Below are 11,598 nucleotides of genomic sequence, written 5' to 3' on the forward strand. Positions count from 1 at the left end.
ATATACACATACATACACACACACTCACTTGCATACTTGTGGGTATGAACATATATGTATATACTCATGCACATAAATCAACCATCCCAAGCACACCATGTCGTTAGGACTAGGCTTTAAATTTATATTTTTGCCTCCTGTGTAAAATTGGCCAGTTAGACTGAAGACTGTTGGGCCTACTTCTCTGATGTCATAACAGTGATAAACAAGGGAAACTGGGGAAAGATTTAGGAGTTTGCTGGAATTGCCTTCAAATGAGTCAGTAAAAGGAAAAGGAAAGTCTTGAAGCAGATAAAAACAGGCCCTCACTGGAGAGATTCTGGGACTGGGACTGGAGTTGGAGCTAACATAAAAATTCAGAGAATCCTCAGTAAGAGCTGTTAGCATGGCCTAGTGGATAGTACACTATACTTGGATTTGGGAGCACCTAGGGATAGAGCGCCAGGCCTGGAGTCTTCCTGAATTCAAATCTGGTCTCAGACATTTAATAGCTGTGTGACACTAGGTAAGTCATTTCAACCTGTTTGCCTCAGTTTCCTCATCTGTAAAATGAGCTGGAGAAGGAAAAGGAAAACCATTCCAGTATCTTTGCTAAGAAAACCCCAAATGGGGTCAAAAAGAGTCAGATATGACTGAAAAGTAACAAAAAAGTTCAGGTACTCTGACTCTTACTAGTTGTATGATCTGTGTTCCAGTTTATTCATCTGCAAAATAGGAGGGAGAGGAGAGAATGAAGATTGAACCTGATGGTCTCTAAGGTTTCTTGCAACTATAAATCTATGATATGAAGGTAATTATGATATGGCTCTTGCCCTCAAAGAGCATATTGCCTAGTAGGGGAAAGAAGAAATCGCTATCATACAATATAGTCTTTTTTTTGAGAAATTCTTGATATTTTCTGTTGTTTACATTGGATTTCATTAGAATCAAAGAAAAGTTAGAGGTGGGGGAACCTTAAAGATCATCTAAATTAACTTTCTTATTTTGTAGCTAAGGAAGTTGAGGACCAGAGAGTCATTAACTTCCCAGAGTCACAGAAGAAGGTCACAGTAAGGGAAGGACAAGAAGTGAAGCCTGCTGATCCTCTAGGTGAGTCTAGCAGGTTCCCAAAGTGGGCCATACCACTCTCAGGAAGGTGCTGGACCAATCCAGGGCAAGGTGGGAGTACCTTTGGGTGCAACTGGGGTCATTGAACAAAAATAAGGGGGAGGTGGAAATATAAAGAAAGAAGAGAAGAAAATTTTGAAAAACTGTACATATTTCATCTGTTGTATAACAGAGCTAAAGATGTAGTGATTACATTATTTTCCTAATAAACACACAAAATGCAAGTTATGACCAATCACTGGTCAAGTGTGCCAACAGGTCTTGACAAGCAAATGTTGAAAGGCAAACCTGTCCCACGTTGTCAGGAAGTCCTGCATGCAGAGGCAGGAATATGTACGTGTAATGACTTGTTTACAATATGATACTATATGATTACATGACTCAATATTGCATCATCAAAATTTCAATGCAGGAAAAAACCCACAAATTTATAATAAATTATTAAATTTAAGATGCAGCATTTCAAAAAAGTTATTTTTTTTAAAAATGATGCAAATTTAAAAAAAAACATTAAAGAGTTAAAGAAAGTAGATTTCTAGGGGGCATTGAGTAATTTTTTTTAAAGGTGGCAGTAGGCCCAATAAGTTTGGGAACTTCTGCTCTAGCTTAAGGGTTCTTAACTTGGAGTCTATAGATAGAGTTCATAGAGGTCTATGAACCTGGATGAAATAAAGTACCCCTTTATTTTCACTAACTTATAACTGAAATTCAGCATTTCCTTCAATTATTTTAAAAATATTTTTTCTCAGAAAAGGTGCAGAGTTATCACCAAACTGCCAAAGGTATCAATTTCATAACCAAAAAAATGCTTAAGAACAAAAAAATGCTTAAGAACCCCTGTTCTAGCCCTTCGCTTTTTCAATATACCACTATTCAGTCTCCCTGGTTGTTAATTCAGTATCCTTTGGGCACTTTTTCCTCTCATTTTCTCTAGCCATCTCTTGGAGTAACAATTTTCTTCCAGAATCTCCTCCTTTATTTTGGTGGTTAACAATATGGAAATGCAGCAAACATTTGATTATTCCAGGAATTTTAGTTCTGAATGAAGAATGAATGACCAGTGAGTTTCATCCAGCCTTCTACAGGAACTTACATTCTGGATCTGATTTATCCTACCTGGATTGCTTGACCCCTCTCTCCACCCCTACTCTTACACTCCTTTTATTTTAATTCTCTCAGGCTTGAGAATTCCAGATCATTTGATTTCCCTTGAAATGTTTTCATTTCCTTCTGACCCATTTCCTATCTGCTTCTTTGGGATGGGAACTGAGAGGAATGCATTTGTTGGTTGTCTTCTCATTTGGGTTGGCTCTGGTGGGTATCATTAATCATTTCTTGATGGTGAGCTTAATTACATAGAGCAGCCTGTAGATAACCAGATCAACCAGCTGCTAGCTCCTGTGAACAAAGTCATACTGGGCTCCCAGGACAGAATTAGATTAGGGTAGAAGAACCACTTCCAATATTTCCCAGGGACTTATGGTCTAGGTTCTCAGCATCTGGGGATTTTGGCAAAATGTAACAGTTCCGTTTTTTTCAAAAGCATCATACTTGTTCTTTAGGGACAGGTATTGATATATTGAAATTAGAAATGAGGCATACTTTTGAAATGAACCCAGGAATCAATACTTTCTTTTGGGAAAGAAGTCAGAGGGGTCCCTCCTAGGAAGAGATCTAAAAAGCTGAGACATACTCTGGTTCCCAATGTTTAGGGCAGATTTATAGAGAAGGGAACTATGGAAATGTCATACTTTTTTTTTAAATTAAGATTTTTTATTTTTAGTTTACAGCACTCAGTTCCACGTGATTTTGGGATCCAGATTTTCTTCCCCCTCTCCCCGCTCCTCCCCAAGATGGCATGGCATCTGATATATCTTCTACATATTACTTTGCATTAAATTTATTTACACAATAGTCATGTTGTAAAGAAGAATTATGACCAATGGAATGAGACCAATGAATCATGAGAAAGAAGAAATGAAACAAACAAAAAAAAAGAGAAAAAAAGGAGAGCAAATAGTTTTCCTCAATCTGCATTCAGACTCCATAGTTCTTTCTCTGGATGTAGATAGCTCTCTCCATCATGAGTCCTTTGGAGTTGTCTTTGAGCTTTGTATTCCTGAGAAGAGCCAAGTCTATCAAGGTTAGTCTTCAAAGAGTCAATACATCTGTGGTTGCATACAATGTTCTCCTGGTTCTGCTCCACTCACTCAGCATTATATCATGTAGGTTTTTCCAGGTTATTATGAAGTCTGTATCTTCCCTATTTCTTATAGCACAATAGTATTCCATAATCTTCATGTACCACAAGTTGTTTAGCCATTCCCCAATTGATGGGCATCCCTTTGATTTCCAATTCTTTGCTACCACAAAAAGAGCTGTTATAAATATTTTTGTACATATTGGTCACTTTCCCACTTGTGTGATCTCTTTGGGATATAGCACTAAAAGAGCTGTTGCTGGGTCAAGGGGTATGCACATTTATATAGCCCTTTGGGCATAGTTCCAAATTGCTCTGCAGAATGGCTGGATCAGTTCACAACTCCACCAACAATGTAACAGTATTCCAATTTTCCCACAACCTCTCCAGCATTTATCATTTTCCTGTTTTGTCATGTTAGTCAAGCTGACAGGAGAGATGTGGTACCTAAGAGTTGTTTTGATTTACATTTCTCTAATCAATAGTGATTTAGAGCATTTTTTATATGCCTATAGATATTTTTAATTTCTTCCTCTGATGTCTTCCTCTGATATCTGCCTGTTCATATCCTTTGACTATTCCTCAATTGGGGAATGACTTGTATGCCTCTAAATTTGGCTCAGTTCCCTGTATATTTTAGAGATGAGGGCTTTATCAGAGACACTCTGATTGTAAAGACTTTCTCCCAATTTTCTGCTTCTCTCCTAATCTTTGTCGTATCGGCTTTTTTACACAAAAACTTTCCAATTTAACATAATCAAAATTATCGATTTTGCATTTTTGTAGTGCTCTCTATCTCTTATTGTGTCATAAATTCTTTCCTTTTCCATAAATCTGATAGGTAAACTATTCCTTGCTCTTGCAAATTGCTTATAGGATCAGCCTTTATTCCTAAATCATGAACCCATTTTGACTTTATTTTGGTATATGGTGTAAGATATTGGTCTATCCCAGTTTCTGCCCTACCATTTTCTAATTTTCCCAGAAGTTTTTGTGAAATAGTGAATTCTTAGCCCAGAAGCTAGATTCTTTGGATTTATCAAAGAGTAGATGACTATAGTCGTTGACTGCTACGTCTTGTGTACCTAACCCATTCCACTGATCCATCACTCTGTTTCTTAGCCAGTAACAAGTAGTTTTGGTGACTGCTGCTTTATAGTACAGTTTAATATCTGGTATGGCTAGGCCACCTTCCCTAGCATTTCTTTTCATTAATTCCCTAGATATTCTGGACCTCTTGTTCTTCCAGATGAATTTTGTTATTATTTTATCCAGCTCTATAAAATAATTTTTTTGGTAGTTCGATGGGTATGGCGAATGTCTTACTTCTAATCTTCAAACATCACATGTAAAGTCTTTTTCTCAAGAACTAGTCTGACCTTAATTATGTCATGAATTTTCCAAGACAGAGTCCTAATTTCGTGGAAAAACGGGTCGATGCACCCAATTGCTTCTGGTGCCAGTGGGCAGATGAGAAAAGGACACCATGTTTTGCATTTAGCATAACACTCAGGATCTGATTCAGTCAATCAACTAGTTTTTATATTGACCACCTTGTTGTTATTGCTGTTCAGTTGTGTCCAATTCTTTGTAACCCTAAGAACCATCCTGTCCCTGGGGTTTTTTTGGCAAAGATATTGGAGTGGTTTGCCATTTCCTTCTCCAGTGGATTAAAGGAAACAGAGGTTAAGTGACTTGCCCTGGGTCACACAGGTAGTAAGTATCTGAGGCCAGACTTGAACTCAGGCTTTCCTGACTCCAAGCCCAGCTCTGTATCCACAAAACTACCTAAATGCCTGCTAGGTAAACAGAGGTTAAGTGACATGCCCAAGGTCACACAACTAGTAACTAGAACTCAGGTCTTCCTGACTCTAGGTCCAGCACCCTATCCACTCAGCTGTCTAGCTGCCCCATATTGAGCATCTATTATGTGGAAATAGTACACTGCGCAAATACAAGAGAAATATAAATATGGTGCCCCAAGAAGCTTACATTCTTTTTAAGGAAACATGACAAATGAAATAATTAGAAAATGGTATAAGACTATTTATGCTGAAGTGACAGATTGTGTGTGGGGTAAACCATAAGTGCTGTAAAGAAAGTCTAGGGGAAGAAAGACAGCATGGTCCAGTGGAAATAGACCTCAATTTAGAGTCCAGGGACCCTGGTTTGAATCCTAGTTCTTCTACTTAATACCTATGTGGGCTTGGGCAAGTCTTTTTAACCTTTCTGGCCTCAGTTTCCTCAATCATAAAAGGAGGAAGTGAGATTATATGACTTCTGAGTCCCGGGAGGTAGGAAAGAGGGCCACCTCCAAAATTAAAGGACCTGGGTTCAAATCTTACTTCTGACACATTAGCGGGGTGACCTTGTGTAAGGGATCTCAGTTTCTTCATCTGTACATGAGGAAGTTGGACAAGATGACCTCTGGAGTTCCTTCCAATTCCAAACCTACAATCCTATGATCAACAGATACTGAAATATTGTCTTCCAGAAGAAATAAGACAAGCTAGTGTTCATTGGATAGATTGCTGTTTTGTTGATTAGTTATGTCTGACTCTTCATAACCTCATTTGGGGTTTTCTTGGCAAAGATACCAGAGTGGTTTGTCATTTCCTCTCCAGCTCATTTTACAGATGAGGAAACTGAAGCAAACAGGGTTAGATGACTTGCGGGTCACCCAACTAATAAAGTATCTGAGGCTAGATTTGAACTTAGAGCCTCCTGATTCCAGGCCAGTGCTGTAGCCAGTGAACCACCTAGCTGCCCTACAGGAATGATGGAATTGTATAAAAAGAGAAGAGGAATCAGAACTTTAAAAGATTGGAAGACAAGTAGAAGGCTGGTGCAGTAGCTCTGCTTCTTGTGTTCCTGGTGAAGCCAAGAAACTTAAGTCACTTGGGCTGAGATGATCCTTACCTAGAGTTAAAATGCTCCATCACTTAGTGGTTAGTCTTTTGCTTATCCCACCCTGAGTCATTTTCCCACTATATCCCCACGGATGTTGAATGAATATAATAATATTAGTTGCCTGGCAGAGTTGTTATAAGGAAAGAGTTTTTGAAACTTTAAAGCACTCTAGAAATGTGATGATGAGGAGGAGGAGGATGAGGATGAGGATGATGATGGAGCAGAGCAGTCTTTCTCTCTGTTAAATTTGGTCGCCCATTCATGACAATGTGAAGAAGGTCCCAAAGAATCCACCAGAAAGGTTCTCTGGATATATTTCTGACGGCAGCAGGATATTGATTCTCTCCTGATTCACGGTACTATCTTTCTTCCAGCTGTTCCAACTTCATCACACAGCTCCAGGGCAGCCATGAACTGCTCTGAGTCAGCCCAATCCTGAGACAAATTCCTAGAGAGCCAGCTTCTCATGATACTTGTTAATTTATTTGGTGCCCACCTATTTCTTTAAAATTTTTGTGGTTCTCTTCTTTCATCTTACTTTCGTTTGAGATATATTCCTTTCCTTTCCTCTATAGGAGCCATCCCACAGACATCCTTTGTAATGAAAAAAATTTTAAAAGGAGAAAAAAAAGCAATGAAGGAAAATAACCAGCATGTCACTCAAATCAGACAGAATATGCAATACTAAAACATAAAATATTACAGTCACTTAATTTTTCTCAACATCACTCTCCTCCCCTATAAAATGAGGATAATCAAAGGGTTGTTATAAGGATCAAATAAGATGATGTATGTAAATCAATTTGCAAAACTTAAAACACTGTACAAATCTTAGCTTTTGTTATTCCTCACCAATAGGCTATCACCCCTGCAAAGAAGAAGGAGAGATGCATTCTTTTCTCAACTCTTCTCTGAGTTGGTGGTTCTCTTGGTTAGTTGCATTGGGACAGCTATCTGGAGGCAGTAGACTCTCAGGTTCTTGGAGGATGTTGGGAAGGGATCAAGATGGGATGTTGCGATGAGCAGTGGAGTTGAGCGGGGAAGTAGAAGTCTCTAGACTTCTCTTGGAAAAGTCCAGAGACTTCTACTTACCCCTTTTGGCCAAGGAAAAGGATATGTTTGGCCTTGAGGCTTATAAAGGGCTAAGCCAGGAAAACATTACAATATGATTTTTCATGAATCTCTAATGCCTGATGAAAGTTAAAGCTATAAACAAGGCATTTTCATACTTGCACTGCCAATGAGAAGAAAAGATCAAAGTCATCTGGTTAGTTTAAAATAAAATCCTCCCTTCTCACAGTTTTACAGGATCATCTTGGAAATATAAAAATGTAACCTCCTTCCCCATCCATTTTCACAGTCATTTGCAGATGGAAAATTTCACGGAAGACTCACTCCCCTCCTGTGATCCCCTTAGGGAACAATTAATTGAAGATTTGTTCTTTTCCACTTAAGCAACAGATTTTTCCCCCTCTCCTGGGTCTTCACACGGAGGTGGAACAAGCACGTCTGGATCTGTCTGTCTGAACAAAAATCACATCCTAGCTTGTACCCATAGCTTCTTAACCACACTAAAGTGCTGATGCTGCTAACCATGCCAAGAAATCCTGAGAGAGCCCTGCCCTAGCTTTTGTTCATTTAAAGACCTGACAGAGGTGTATAGTGTATGAAGAGTGAGGAAGATCTGTCGCGTGGGATTCAAGTGCCACCTTTCAAACTGGTTTTGTGAGCCAAGGAAAGGCACATAACCTCATTAGTAGCCCAGGTAGTTCTCTAAGATGAGTTATAGTTCAGCATTGGTAGAAGGAATTTCTTCACTGGGAACTGCTACAATCAATGAAATCATAGAGCTATCCATTGAGAAAAAAGTCAAATGTCTTTGTGAACCTTCAACCGTTATTACATAGTCTGGCTCTTTTTATTCTATTGATGCATCAGTTCGGTCCAAGACTATTTCATTTAATCGAATGATAAAGTGGTACAACTTAGCAACTGGCTTGATTATTATTTTTATTTTTGGAGGGGGGAAGGCAGGGCAGTTGGGGTTAAGTGACTTGCCCAGGGTCACTCAGCTAAGTAAGTGTGTTAAGTGTCTGAGGCCGGATTTCAACTCAGGTCCTCCTGACTCCAGGGCCGGTGCTCTACCCACTGCGCCACCTAGCTGCCCCGGTTTGATTATTTCTGATGAATTGACCAGCTATGTTGTTATACTGACCAAATCAACCAAGTATTAAACAGCAGCGATAACTGCTTAATATTTATATAACAATTCAAAAGGGTGGAAAGTGCTTTACATAATGTTGAACAGCAACTATTCCTTAATATTTATATTATTTATATACTTTAAAGGGGCACAAAGTGCTTTATATAGCATTGAACAACAATACTTAATATTTATATACTACTTTAAAGGGTGCAGTATATATTACCTCATAGTTTAAGAGGCTAATGATCATGGGATCACGGATTTCACGCTAAAATGAAATGTGGAGATCATCTAGTCTGATGCTGTATTTTACAGATAAGAAAACTGAGGCCTTGAGGGGTTAAGTGATTTGCCCCAGATCACATAGGCAGTCAGTGGCAGAGCTGGAAATTTCAGGCACATTGCTTACTCTTGGGGTCTAAACGGAGCTCTACGATCTCTTTTCCGAAACGGATTCAACAGTAATGATACTCAGAACACAAGACTAGGCACTATGGTCCTACTAAGGATAAATCTGAAAGGCAGTTTGGTGTAGAGGTTAGAGCTGGCCTTGGAATCAGGAAGGATTCAAGTGCTACTCCTGACAAATACTGGCTGTGTGACTTTGGGTAAAGCACTAGACTTCTCAGTGCTGCCACAACTCTCTAAGGCTAAATTATGGAGGAGGGGCTGATGGGCATTGGTTAAATGGAGCTTCCTCACCTGAAATTCCCTACACCAATGAGATCACAGGTAGAGTCGAAGCCAATCCTCCCTTCCCCAATAATAAATACAGCAAAATCTCTGACTCAGGTTGTCAGCTTGAGGAATCTAGTTCAACATGTATTTATTTGAAGGTGGTACTAGGTGCAAGGTATTGTGTTAGAGATGTGGATATAAAAACATGAAAAACCAGGCAATACTTGTAATCTGAGGGTCTGAGATTCATATGCAAATGAGGATAATAATACCTGTATCACTTTTCTCCCAGCATTATTATGAAACTCAAATGTGATAATATGCAAGAAAAACATCTCCTTCTCTGAAATCCTATAGGATTTGCAGTTTCTTCTTCACCATTTAGTATTTATCTATGGACTATTCACCACTGTTTCATGTATATTCACTTTTATCTACCTGAATTATAAATTCTTTTAGGGTAAGGGGTCTTCTTTTGTGCCCCCTTTCCATAGTACATGGGTGGCACAGTGGATAGAGTGCTGGCCTGGAGTCAGGAATATTCACCTTCCTAAGTTCAAATCTGGCCTCAAACACTTACTAGCTGTGTGACTCTGGGCAAGTCATTTAACTGTTTACCTCAGTTTCCTCACCTGTAAAATGAGTTGAAGAAGGGAATGGCAAACCACTCCAATATCTTTGCCAAGAAAGCCCCAAATGGGGGCACAGAGGATCAGACATAACTAAAAGGAATGAATATTCCTTGGGAAACCCTGAGGTATAGTGGAAAGAACCTAGAATTCTGAGCCAGAAAACCGGTGTCTGAATTCCCATTCTGATGTCCCCATGAGCAAGTCACTAAATCTTTCTCAATATATTTCACCTGATCCTCCCAGGCATTAGTGCCTGTTACCTCTTGAAATTAATTTGTGAAGACCTGAGTTCAAGTCCTGCCTCTGACCCATAATAGTTGTGTGTCTTAATCTCTCAGTGTCCCAAGTGACATTTTAACGTTGGTCACAGTGGTAGTTTCTTCAACAGGAGCTGCCTAAATAAATGAAATAATTGGTCCAAAACCAAACCAAACAAAACAACCATGAATTATCTTCTCCCTCCTTTCTCCCACCCCCACCCCAAGTAAGCTCCTTGAGGGCAGGAACTGTTTTACTTTTTGCCTTACATGCTCAGTGCCTAATTGAGTATCTAGGTGACCCAGTAGATAGAGTGCTGGACTGGGAGTCCAGAAGACTCATCTTCCTGAGTTTGAACATGGCCTCAGACACATACTAGCTGTGTGACCCTGGACAAGTCACTTAACCTTATTTGCCTCAGATTCCTCACCCGTAAAATGAGCTGGAGAAAGAAATGGCAAACTACTCCCATATCTTTACCAAGAAAACACCAAATGGGGTCATTCAGCACCTATCATAGTACCTTATAGTTGAGTTGAATTATATTAAAAAAGGGAAAATAATACATTTATCTATCTAACTCGTAGGGCTATTGTGGGAAAAACAAAGAGATAGAGATAAAAGATAAGGAAAGCTAATGTCACATAGAGGGTGTCCCAAAAGTCTTCGTGCAATTTTAAGCTTTAATAGTTTTAATATATGCTATTAAATTAACATAAACTATTAAAACTTAAAACTGCGCTAAAACTTTTAGGCTGCCCTGTATTAAGTAGTTCCACTCACGACAGGAAATCTAGGAACCAGAGGGCAGGGAAAACAACAGAGGGTATTTGGGGAGAAGGTCTAAGGAGAGAGACGCAGGGACAATTTTGTGGGTGGAGAATATCGTAGACCTCATGGATGAAAAGAGGAAGCAGATTAGGAGTTTGGCAAACATGATAAACTTGGCACAGGGGTATGATAAAGTAGTGATGAGGGGCTTTAGTTATTACATCATGGAAAGAGTTTCTCTCTCTTTCTCTCTCTCTCTCTCTCTCTCTCTCTCTCTTGCTCTCACTTTCTCCATCTCTTTTCCCCTCATTTCCTCTGTCTCTCTCTCTGTCTCTCTCTCTGTCTCTGTCTCTCAAGTAGAACAGCTTATAACTTCTTCACTTGACTCAGTGATAATTTAATCCTTTAAAAAGTGGAGAAACCAACAAGAGAATATTTTATTTTTGATATGATTCTCACTAACTGGGGGTTGAACAGATGAGAAGGGAGAAAGTAACCGCTTTATTTAAGAGTTTATGACAGAGTAGAGGAAGTCCAACCATTGTCTGATGTGTGCCCTAGATTTTGGGAAAGCAAATTCCATAGGCGTGAGAGTGAAGATAGGTAGGATGATATAAAATTTAAAAATCTCCTGGAGAAGCCAGCCCGGGAGGAATGGGAGATGTTCCAGAATGAAATTCTGAAGACACAAAGGGAAACAATTTCAATGAGGAAGGAAAATAGGATTTGTCTAAAAAGACCTATGTGTATCCACAGGGAACTCACCAATCAGCTTAGAATTTTAAAAGAAATGTACAGCAGATAGGAGCAAGGCCAAGGCACAGAGAACAAATATG

Source organism: Trichosurus vulpecula, chromosome 1 (assembly GCF_011100635.1).
Source record: "Trichosurus vulpecula isolate mTriVul1 chromosome 1, mTriVul1.pri, whole genome shotgun sequence".
Classification (NCBI taxonomy): domain Eukaryota; kingdom Metazoa; phylum Chordata; class Mammalia; order Diprotodontia; family Phalangeridae; genus Trichosurus; species Trichosurus vulpecula.